Source organism: Neltuma alba, unplaced genomic scaffold (assembly GCF_004799145.2).
Source record: "Neltuma alba isolate B1F8T4 unplaced genomic scaffold, ASM479914v2 tig00004007_pilon, whole genome shotgun sequence".
NCBI classification, from domain to species: domain Eukaryota; kingdom Viridiplantae; phylum Streptophyta; class Magnoliopsida; order Fabales; family Fabaceae; genus Neltuma; species Neltuma alba.
Window position 1 is genome coordinate 26,212 of NW_021633519.1, and position 12,674 is coordinate 38,885.

Sequence of the window (12,674 nt, forward strand, 5' to 3'; positions counted from 1 at the left end):
ATTGGCCATTAGGCTTTCACTCGTGTTTTCATGTTTCGGGCAAAAACCATGATTCGTTTTTTCCCCCCAACCAAAAGCCACAATTCTAAAATCTAGTTAATACCCTTGTATGCTCTACCAGTTCATCAAAATACTGATGTAGCGATAACTCTTTAAACATAAGATTTATTAATTATTTTAAAAAAAAATTGTGCAAGATCAACCTGATCATATCATATATGTGCATATATACATACAAGTTTTTTTTTTTTAATTAATTGTGTAAAACCAACGTGGTAATATCATATGCATGTATATATAAGTTTCAGTTATACATATAAGTTTTTTTTTTAATTAATTGTTAATCACGTTGACATTCGTCCTAAATATAAGTTGTTTTACTTATGAGGGTTAGTTTAATTTTAAATATAAGATTACCTTTTCTCCTTTTTCACATTAATTTGTCCTCATTTAGGAAATTTTTATTTCTGCACATTAAGTTCTAATCATTAAATGGTCAAGGTATTTTTGAAAAAAAAATTAACCTCAATTTTCTACCTATTAATTACAAATAACCACAAGTTCCCTAAATTTACAACGCAAAACCTTAACACCCTGAATCCTAAATTCTGAAATTGTCTACCAAGCCTAGCTCTTTAAAAGATTTTTCATTAGCATGTACACTGGTGAATTACGTCAATTAAACAAGTGCTCAAATCTGACCCGGCAGTGCAGGATATCAGATAACTATAATACATTAAACAAAAAGAAAAGAAAAGAAAAGAAAAGAGAAGAGAAGAGATAATCATATAGGATAGGGAAAAGACAAGCAGTACCGCCGTTCTTCTGTAAATCTAGGTAGAAGATATGCACGATAACAACTTTCTGCATAGCTGTCGTATCTCAGGTGAAGGATCTGATAACGATATCGTTGAGAGCACAGACCTTGCTTCCAATAGTCCCCCTGATATGCTTTCCAAAATTACATCTTCACTGGCCATGAGAGCTGCCATTAGCTTCGCACCTACCATTCTTTCCTGTTGAAATTTCATAATGCATTAGAAAGCATGTTTGTAAACATAACGACAACTTGAAAAATCAGGACTATCATAATATTATCGACTGTCTGATTACAGATTAGTTTGCATGGTATAGGTAATTGAAGAAATATATACACAAGGGGAAAAGGTGTGGAACAAATGGACAAATGAAGATCATAATATTTTACTAGTGTGAATAACAATAGAATCAATAATAAATGTTCAGAAACATATTATTTGCGCTACAAACTCTCTTGCCACAACTCATAGACACCAAGCACAACCAATGTACCTGATACATGAAGCACGATAATAGCAACGGGTGAATAAACCACATTATCAAGAGACTAGAGTAATAATACCTTCTCCGATTCATTTCTCAGAAATCTCAGTGAGACTTTGAAAAGCTGAGATGCATAAGGAAGAACTGCCGATCCTAGATGATAGACTGCAGAAAATAAGACCTGGATGCACGCTGCTCTAACCTCTGACTTCATTTTAGACTGTTCAAAACATACCAATTTCGTGAAACAAGCAGATATGAAGGAAAAATTTCAATGAGTACTCCATGCTACTCGCATATATCATCATATAATAATACTAAATATGTGAAAATACCTCGACAGAATGAAGGAGAGGCGGAAGAACAAGTGCTGCAAATTGATTAGTGCAAGATTTTGGGACCTTCTGACAAGCACTAATAAGAACATTAGCCATGCACAAACGAAAAGGGAGAGGAACAGCAGCTGCAGATGCATAGTTGTCATTATCCAACTCAGAAGCTGGATTAAGATCCTTCTTGTCATGTATGAGATGACCGATCACATAAGTGCCAACAGAAAACCTTAATGCAGAACCTACATATTTGAGTAGAAGTCACATTTTTTGGCAAAAGTTCTTTGCATAAACTAAAATAAAATTCATATCAATACATCGTTCCTTCTCAAAAGCCATAGTCTTACCAGAGACATGGTTTCTAATTGATTCCTCAGCTTGTAGATCAGCACATAACATTAGTGCTAGACAATCAATGCATCCATGTTGTGCTTTTGAAACTGTGGGAAAATTATGACCGTAAAAAATAGTTTGAAATGAAGGGAAACATGCAAGAACAACTTAGAAACTACATGGTTGCTGACCTGAATCAGCATCAAGACTTGGCCACAACAACACTGTTTCAATCATCTTTTTAATAATGAACATAGTAGGATGAGAAAAAGACTCCCAACCTCTGACCTATAAACCCAAAGAAACCAAGTGATTTGGAATCGATTTTACCATAAACTGAATCAGACTTGACCAAAGCAGAACGTGATAATGCACCATTTGCGATAGCAATTAGTTACCATAAGCGATGTACAGATTGAAAGTAAACAAGCCTTTATCTTCAGTATATTTTTAGCATCGACAGCCTGCTCTAACTTGGAGCAGAGAACTGGGAATAATACCTGTGAACAAAATGACTCGTACATGTTAGTATTTTCCCAGAATTGTACAGAATTAAGATAAGCAACACAGCTGCTAAAGTAAACATGGTAAACCCAAAATCTCAGTTAGAAATATACCCATACCCTCCCAACACCCCTGCATCAACACTGACTCACAACCAAAGGTCAAAGATTGAAAACATAGAAGGTACATATTTCAGGAAACCCAAGATGTACCCATACGGCCATACCCGGTAGGGCAATACCAAAGATTTACTCAATGCTTCATATAGTCAAAACCTATCAGAAATCAGATTCAACTAAAACCGTTTTTATTATGATAATTATAAATCTAATAACAATTGCAAACAAAATATTTAATAAATGGCAGCTTTCTTTTCTTTTTCCCCCACGGGCAGGGGAGAGGAAATTTCTCAGGTATAAATTACTAATGCCTTCCCAAAATTTGAATCTTATAATCTATTTTATGAAAAAAGTCATTTCTGATTACTTGGGGGTGAATGCGTCCACAAAGCTCAGCAGCAAGCTTCCGAACATCTTCAAACTCAAAGTCACAAAATGCCCTAAAACAATTAGATAAAAGATCAAATAAAAGGGAGAATATCAAGTTTTTACATAATTACTGGAGTAAGATGAACGCTAGGTTCAAGAACGAACCTGCTGAGAAGCAGAGCAGCAATACACTCATAACCAACCTCAATGTCCCTGGTCCCTAAATTTACATCAAATGAGTAAAAAAAATCAAATAAATAAATCAAGTCTTCTAATAACTCCACAAGAAAAATGAATATGCGAAGAAAAAGGGGAAAACTCAACCTCCAGTCAAACAGACACACACGCCAAAAAGAAAAAGAAAGAAAAGAAAAGAATTATATCGTCTTCTACTTGAATTATTTCCTACCAAAATAATATAATAGCTGCAAGTAAATAATCTAATCAGATGCATCCGGGAACATTAAGCAAAAGGAAGAGAACTTCCAAACTAAGAAGTGAGAGGGGTAGCATTAAGCAATCAACAATTCATCCATCTATGGAGATTATAAAAAATTAGCACAGCATTCAATCACAGTTATTGGAGATCAGATTTCAAATGGGAGAACTCGTAAGATCAAAATAAAGAGGAACCACTGGGCCAGATAAGCTTTATGTTCAAATTTTGGTTAAGCAAGAAGAGAGGAACTAAAAATGGTTTCTGCGTCTTCAGTCAACTAGCACACTGCTAAAAGATTAGATAAATTGAGCTTTAGTATAATGAGAACAGAACAAGCTAATAACAATTGACGGATACATAAAAGATATGATCTAAAATTATTCAAACATATAAAAAAATTGACACAGGAGTATGATGAAAACAGATGAAGATGCTTTAAGCCCAAAAAAATACCAGGCACTATGTCTTGACGTAGATTCCCATACATAAGTGATGAATTGCGGTCATTAAAAGCCTTCAGTGGAAGCATCTTAATGATAAGCAATGGGCAAAGGTGCTCAAACAAAGATTGCTGCATTTCTACAAACTCATCATTGGTATAGGTTCTATTCACCCACCTTGATAACAAACTTTCATCAACTCTGCTAACAAAGAGGAGACTGTTTAGGGCAAGGAATTAATACCACCATAAAAGCACAACTTTGGGTCTAACCTTATTTGACAATGACTTGCCTAACATAATGTCAAGCACATACAGACATACACTATTTTACATTTTCACTATCCAAATGCAGAATCTGTATAGCTATAAATGAGAAAACTATACTCTATGCCGTCTGAAATTGTTTTCCTTGTGCAAAAAAATTCTATATAGGACCATCATAAACCAGTGCGTAACCATTACATGATCAGAATGTTAATACTTGAGACAAACAACTCTGATTCGTTTAATAACGTGAATATTATGCTCTTCAGATAGATGTATAAGATTAAAATGAAAATCCAACTAATAAGCAGGGCTTCAAAAACCAACCACATAAGAAAGTAGGTATCAAATTTAAGGTTATTCATGCAAAATGAAAGTCGAGTTCACAATACAGTTGCCCTAAAACACAGCTGTTCAGACTTTCTTGTCAGCTTTCTTCCAAAGGGGATACTGATGACAACTTTCAGTCTCATTTGCAATTGAAGTAAAATTCTGCCAATAGCCTTGACTTTGAGACACCACCCTAGGTACTGTTAATTATTCAATTGCTCCTTTTCAATAAAATCACACCAACCAGGCTTAACAAGTAAACATAGCTCTTATTAAGCATCTGATCAGGGCATCACAGCGATAACTCAAGGTCACACAGGTGGCTCTCTGGTGCTGAAGATTATGTGCTCAAGATCAATTACGGGCAAGCAAAAATATATATATTATATATAAGAGTTAAATTATTAGTCCGTATACTCACTCCTTCTGTCCTCTCACATGCAGCAAAACCTGATGCAAGACTAAATCAGTAGCATCAGACAGATTTTCACTTATATAACTCAAGAATCTGACAATAACTGCATTTGAGGGATCTGCAAACATCTTGTCTATCAATGGTCCAACCAAGAAATTCCAGTCTCGAACCTGTTGAAACACATAACATCTTAAGGTACATTTATTCGAACAATCTTATCAACTGAAAATGCAAATTACAAAGAAAAGATAATATAAAACTGCTTAGGACCCAAAAAAAACTAATACTGAGCCACAGTGTGTGTGTAGGAATTATTATCACATTCCTGAGAACTTAAGTATATTGAAGTTATCAACTTCCATAATACAGTTGCACTTGCATTTGCAGATCTAGCAATTCAGAGATACATAACAAGCCAGCAAAATAATTGCAAACCAAGCCAAAATGGGAGTCAAGCTCAAATATCAACTTCTCCTAAAGTAAGTTTGTTACACTTAATAGGGCTTTATCAACACAGTGAATGACTACTCATTAAGTATTGAGTTTCTATACATTCTGCGTAGATATGAATACTTATGCATGTCTAAACAAATGGAACACACTGACTCAAAAGTAAAGTACAAGATGATAAATCAATATTGGTCACCTATTTGTTGATCATGCTCTTACAATGCACATTGTAAAAAATGGTTTGACATAGCCATTATAGAGCCATATATGTAATTTCATTATCAATCTTACACTTTTAGACCACTCTGGAGTGAGCCTGAGTACTCGGTCAGTGTCCAACTTTGGTCCTGCTAGCAATAAAAAAGCATGAGAATTAAATGGTTGCTGTGTTCCTGGCCACAAAACAGAAAATAACAGAAGACTAAAGCGCGTAACTTAGATCAATTGCTCAATTTTATAGCCACAAAGTTCAAGGCAAAAGAAATGGTGAGGTCTGCAGCTATAACATGACACACAGATACATCTCAATGCTACTATAATGAAACAAGACAAGCCGGTTCAATCAAAAAACTGCTCAGAACCAGTCAAAGACAGGTATGCAGATTAAAAACTGTAAATACCACACCTCCTTTTTTTGGCCCCCGGTGGGGGGGGGGGGGGAGTATGGGCCTGTGCAAAAAGCTCATCACTTGAGGCCATCAATTAGCATGGTTCTTACCCCCCTGCCTTCCTTGCTCTTTTGTACCCCCCCGCCTTCCAACTTCACTCTTATATCTAGAAGGGACACTTTTTCCCTTTCGATTCCCTACTTCTATCTTACATATCAACACCATTTTCTTCTCATTCTTCTTTCTCGTCATCATCCTCTACTTTCTTGCCACAAAAGAAGACAACAAAGGCCAGATAGGGCGCACCAACTTATCAATATATTGTAAGAGACTAGGAGCCTTTCTCTGTAATTATTTTAATCCGTGTGTTTATTAGTTAACCCTATGGTTAAGATAGAATCTTAGGAGATCACTGCCTTTAGGTTTGGGATGTTTTTTAAATGCATTTATTGGCCTACTTAGGATGGCTCTCTCTACTTGTACATAAATAGTGTGTGATCTATATATAATAAAGAAATGTGATTTTAAAAAATATACGGGGAATATAAGCCACAAAAGTGATAAAATAACCCAAAAAAAAAACCTCTAACAATAGATTTGCTTTGAATTTCCCATATGTAATATAATAATCAAAATATTATAAATTAAAACATTAATTTAATTATGACCCTATTTGACCATGATTCGACCATAGACCAAACAATTAAATTTGAACCAATGCCTCAACTAGCTCAAAAACGAGTCTAGTTTTAAGAACACTCATATACATACATGATAAACAGAGACACATACATGCACTGATTTACATATATAAGCAAGGATTAACAGACATCAACATACAACGTAATAGTATCATCATTTCCACCAATCTGAATATGGAATTACAATAATTATGTACAATATCAGGTCAATGTCATCATCTTTTATTCAGCCATTTCAGCAACTACGATAATTTGAACAAACATCTATGCAGACATAAGCAAAACAAGCTCAGTAATGGGCTGTCAAAATGTGAGGCCGAGAAAATGAAAGAAAGAATGCACCTTTACTTTCTTCTGCCTCTGGAAGATCTACGCTTTGGCTGATGCTGCTGTAAGGATGAGGAGGTAAAACTTAAAACTAGAAAAACAATAACATATAAATGCTACAAAATTTTTGGCTTTGTAAGTTGACCACTGCAATTTTAACGGAAAAGTTGAAGAAAACAGGAAGGGGGAGGAGAAGAATACCTAAGGCAGTCTAGCATTAAAAATAGGGCATCGTTTCTCTGGTTGTGAAATTTCAGGACCCTAATAAGGGCATCAGTAGCAGATGATTGTACCCTCTCAACTGGAGAGTAAACAAGCCTGACCAATGTCGGCAAGTGCAATGAAGGGTCTGCAGAAGTATTTCAGCAACTCATAGGCGCCACTAATCATAATAATAGAATTGTTGAAAAAGAAAACAGTGATCCAGAATCAGACCTATATGGGTCAAAATCACATGCAGCACATCATAAATATTGAGACATGCTGAATCATTTAGTTGTGTAACACATTATCAGAACCCATAATGCAGGAAAGGATCAAATCAACATGATTATATTAATGCTTAAATATATACCTGCAAGAATGATTCATGTCGCATGTGAAAATTAAGCACAGAGGAGCATTGGAGTAAAATCAAACATTAGAGAACTATTAAGCATTAGGGAAGAGGGAAGATAACAAGGTAATAGGAAAAAGAAAAAGTAGCCCAATACTAAGAACCAATTCAACATGAAATCCTGAGCTATTTGGTGCAGAAGATTACAAGTATGACCCTGATAGATAACATTTCGCAACCCAAACAACCCAGAAGGACAGATAATTACTGTTTCCACTGCTCAAGTCCCTTTCTCCCCCTCCCCCCTCCGCACGCACACATGCATATGCATAATCAAGTGCATAGGCACACCATTCAGTTTTAGGACTAACCTAAAGCTGGAAGTAATTTGCAAGCCTGCTCCCGAATCAGAATGTCTTCATCTCCAAGCCCCTCCAGCAAGTTGTTGGCTACATCTTGCCTGAAATAATCACATGAACAGATTGAAATACAAACTCCTCAAAATTCTAATAGCTGCCAGTGCAATCATACCAAGCAGAAAGTAGACAAGACTTCCGTGAATCTGTTGATATATCAATCACTTCTGATATAACATCAATGGCATTTCTTCTCTGTGAAATATTTCCAGATGAAAGACGCTTTAAAACTTCTTTAAGGCATTTATCATCTTTGCTCCTGGTGGATCATAAAGTAAATCAATGAGTAAAGAAATTACTAAATTTAAAATAAAGATCGTTGATTTAGAGAGTTATCCTTCCTAGCATCATATGAAAAAGAATAGAGTGGATACTTTGAGCAGTATTCTGCTATCAATTTAACTACAGCTCTTGCTGTACCTTCCTGCTCATCTAGAAGATGGAGCAAGAAAGGCATTACAGCGTCCACTTGACTACTCTTAATATGTGTGCCTCCAGTTGAGTGATTTGGCTTCAAGATGATAGCCTTGAAGATTGAAACCACCCCATCGATAATGTCTTCATTAGTAGAAGTCAGCTACAGGAAAAGAGAGAGAAGTAACAACCAATATGGTATCAGATTTAGTTTCAAGAGCATGATTATACAGAAAAGCAAGATAAAAAGCAAACATTCAATCTATATCAATATGTCATAAAACAGTATACATTCATATCAAATGGCAGCATCCATATCATCAGTCACAAGTACTAGACCAGGATTCCTTTTTCAAATGGCAGCATAGCAACCTTTTGAACCAGAATATCATTCAAATAAGTTGATAGCAGGATCGTCATGCCAGATATACCTTTGCCAGCTGCGTACAATTAACATATTTGAATGCCAGTTTATCTTGGGACTTGTGCAACTAAACCACATTAGCATACTAAAACTACATCATAGGATGACAGGAGAACTAGCAATATTAGTTATTGTGGAAGATTTTGGATTCCATCAGTGTCAACAGCCTATAACACTGCTAAAGTGAGCATTCATCTTTCTTCCAGATACCAAGGACTCTATAACTGCATCCAGGTTATAACAATGACAACATCATGCAAATAAAAGAATAATTCTCCAAAGGTATAGCGTCCTAGTTACTACGTTGAGATTCTTGTAATAATTCCAGACTAGGCGCAAATTTTGATTACTGGGCAAGTACATGGAAAAACAGTTGCCAGATCATATAGCTGTACAGAGGCCTTCGAGGAGACCTCTGATTTAGGTACCTGTGGTACAAGAACCCGTGATATATCCATCCCACGTTCTAACACTATGCTTTCAAATTTCTTGCTATCTAGACGTCCCAATAGTAGGCATAAACAATTCAAGAAAAACCTTCTGGTCTCCACTTCACTATCTTTCTTGTCAGCGAGCCCACTAGAATGGTTGTCCATGTAATACTGCATGATTTTAGGATATCAGCAACAAAACAACTCCAACAAATGCCATGCATGAAATAACAAATTACCATTTCAGATATTGTATTCATAATCAATCAAAATATTTATAATCAACTCAAAACAATAAATCTACTTGTACCCAATATCAGGCACCATATGCCACAAATATGAAATAAAAAATCCTACTCACTTGGGATATGACAAGTAGTGGGTATGTATTCTCTTTTGCTAACAAAGATGAAATCACCACGAAAAATAATCTCTTGGAAGAATCAAACAGAAATAGCAAGATATTTGAATATGAGGTAAACTGGAAAGTTATCGCTTCAAATTATTTCAAAACATATATAGCGAACATCTACAGAATAACCTGAATCCCAGACAGATACTGGTCTAGAAGCTCCTTGTAATGCTGCGGAAATTTCTGGTCTTCCAAGTATAATAGCCTGCTATAGTGCTTCCAGCAAGAAGAGAGTAGCAAATCTCCAGTCTTGAGAACATTAGAATCTGTCTTCATTTAGTCCAAGAAAATCAAAGTTCATAAAATATCCAGGGAAGAACTAGACATAAAATTAAACAAGAATCACGCATAGGGCGCAGAACCTGCCTTATATTGTAAGGAGCAGTAGTGATTTTTTATATCTTCAAACCATTTAAGAACTTGCTCCAACCCTTTGGCATGTAAAAATCGACTTTTTGGCTCCACTACAGTGAATATTTTAAGAGGAGGAGAAAATAAGGCTCCATAGAAGATCATAGGACACAGCTTCAACCATGCACATGTTCGGTTTCAACGAAGTTAGACAAATAAATAGTGAATAAATTGATAGCACACACTACCTCTTGCATTTAAAATGCAAATTCACAGGTCCAAGACCCGTCTTAAAATTTTTCAGAAACACAAAAACACAAATCCATCACATTATCTGTGTAAATAGGATATCAGTATCGGTAGCTCACTAATCAAGAATGAGCAAATTACAATAATTGGTTAAACTACACTTATTCAGGAAGATCAATATGACATTAAATTAAATGAGATTACAAGATATGAAAGTAATTTAACTCCTAAATCTTCACTGTATACAAAATACGACTGAAATTGCTACCTCCGCTCATTTTCTAATGTTATGTTTAGTTAAACAATTTGCTTTCTTTCCACTGGTCACTCTCACAATCATCTTCCTCTTTAAATATCATACCTAAAAATTATGAATATTATAAACTCCAAGAGAGAGATTCACCCAAGAGTAACTCAGCTATAGCCATGCAAATGGCATGCATAAAACGTTGATATTAGATGAGAATAAAAAGGTCACGTACAGCAAGCAGCCTCTGCACCAAACAAATCATCCCATCCAAATGATGCAACAAAAAATAATCCCTTCCTGTATCAGACACTGTCAAAGATTTAGAAGCTAATTTCACTTTCTTGTCACCAGTGGATGGAACCAAAGTAATCGGCTGACATGCTGCTCCTGCATCTGATTTCAACTTGTTACGTTGAGACTCAGCCATTTTGGTTAATGCTTCTGTAAGGGCCAGAAAGCAATCAGCAGCAGACACTCCAAGACGAGATGGCAACTCAAACCCATCCTGCAAAGTACTGCAGAAACCAGAGATCAAATGATGAAAAAATAAAAGGAATCACAGAATCAAGAATGAAAAGGGAACATACAGGTGCTTGGCCAGAAAAGGGGGCAAGAGGCAGAAAAGCTTGAAATTATTTAAGAGAGATAGTGGGCTTTAGTGAAAATCGAGGATAGCATATGACAACAGCAAATCCATGGAGAGGATCAGCTGAGCAAAATTAAGAACAGAATAATATTGTATCACTTGTTTGTTGATCCTTTCTAATTTCTAACCGATATAATTTTCTCTTAGCAGGATGCTTATATGGACAAAACTTGAGTTTTGTCCCCCATGTTCAAGTTTCATAGCCACATAGAACTTAGCAGGGACTAAATGCACTGATATCAAGCAACATATTTAACGGAAATGTGGTGACGAGGGGAAAGAGTGAAATGTATTAATATGGTCCTAAGTAGATGCTTAGATTTAGAGTGCAAGACATGTAGATGAGTTAAATAATAATAGAAATCTAACATAATGAGATATGGTGCAAAAACCTGTTATGATTATAGAAATGCAATAGTACCACATATGCACAAAATCACCCACTAAATAACATTTCCGTGATTCCTTCAATTTACATTAATTCTTTGAGAAGCCATTGAATACCTTAGAGACTCCTTTGGCCAGAACCTAGGACAAGACTTATTAGACGTGAAATTACCTTCCTTGAGAAACAATGACGGCCAGATGTGGCAGGCAGGTGGAGATTATCTTTATTAACCCATTGTACCTATCCCTTATCCCTGCCATCCAGAAATCCATTAATATCCAACATGGAGAAGCAAATATTAATCATGAACCCAGAAAGTAATATAATAAAGAAAGAAGCCTCCTCTTAGTCTCAAAATGATTTTCTGCTCCGTAAGTTATTATCAAAACGGAATTAAAAACTTACCACTAAAAGGAGATTGACTAATAGTATTATCGTAGTCCACAAGAGACCGCACAAGTACACACCATCCAAACAGTAAATAACGATCATTCTCCTTGTAATGATGTTAGCAAGGCCTTTCGTCAAAGGTTCAAAAAGCAACTCATCTTGATAGAGCCAGTTTATCAGTATCACGGCTTGGCCACCACGCTTAGAGTCTTTGGAGTTCAATGACTACCATCCATATACAGAATATAAAACATAATTATGAGTGCGATTCGGATTAATGACATAATACTATAACAGAGCTTCTAGAAACTCTGAAGTTGAAAAACTTGAAAAGAATAGCGACTTCAATCTAAAAAACGTATCAGAAATTGAGTACATTTTCGATCATGGGAACGAGAACTTGGTCGAATGAATCCTCCTTCTCAGCAGCATCCGTTACATACTTGTGCAAGAACCATAGCGACTCCTCCAATGAACCTGGAAGAATGAAAATCAGTGAGGGAGAAGCAATACAGTAACAAGCTCTCAGTGCTTGAAAAAGTACCGATTGAGGGTCTTTGGGTCAGTGAGGAAAGGCGGAAAATAGCGTCCTGGAGCTTTTTGGGTCGAGCACAGAGCAGAGTACTCACGGCACGCGCGAGCGTCACGGACACAACACAGATTCCGATTCCGGCTCCGACTGCCATAGTAAATCCTCCGTACATCCTTCCATCGTGAATGACAGTTTCACTCCTAGGGCTTTGGCGGGTCTGCCTCCAACGGCACTGCCCGCGAATTGGGCTTTTATTTCCTTACTTTAATAAAGACTCGTA

At 36.1% G+C, this 12,674-nt stretch overlaps 1 pseudogene; it reads right to left on the reverse strand.

The window, feature by feature from the left end:
• Positions 1-510: 510 nt before the first annotated feature.
• Positions 511-12,574, reverse strand: LOC114743378 (uncharacterized; annotated as a pseudogene).
• Positions 12,575-12,674: the final 100 nt, after the last annotated feature.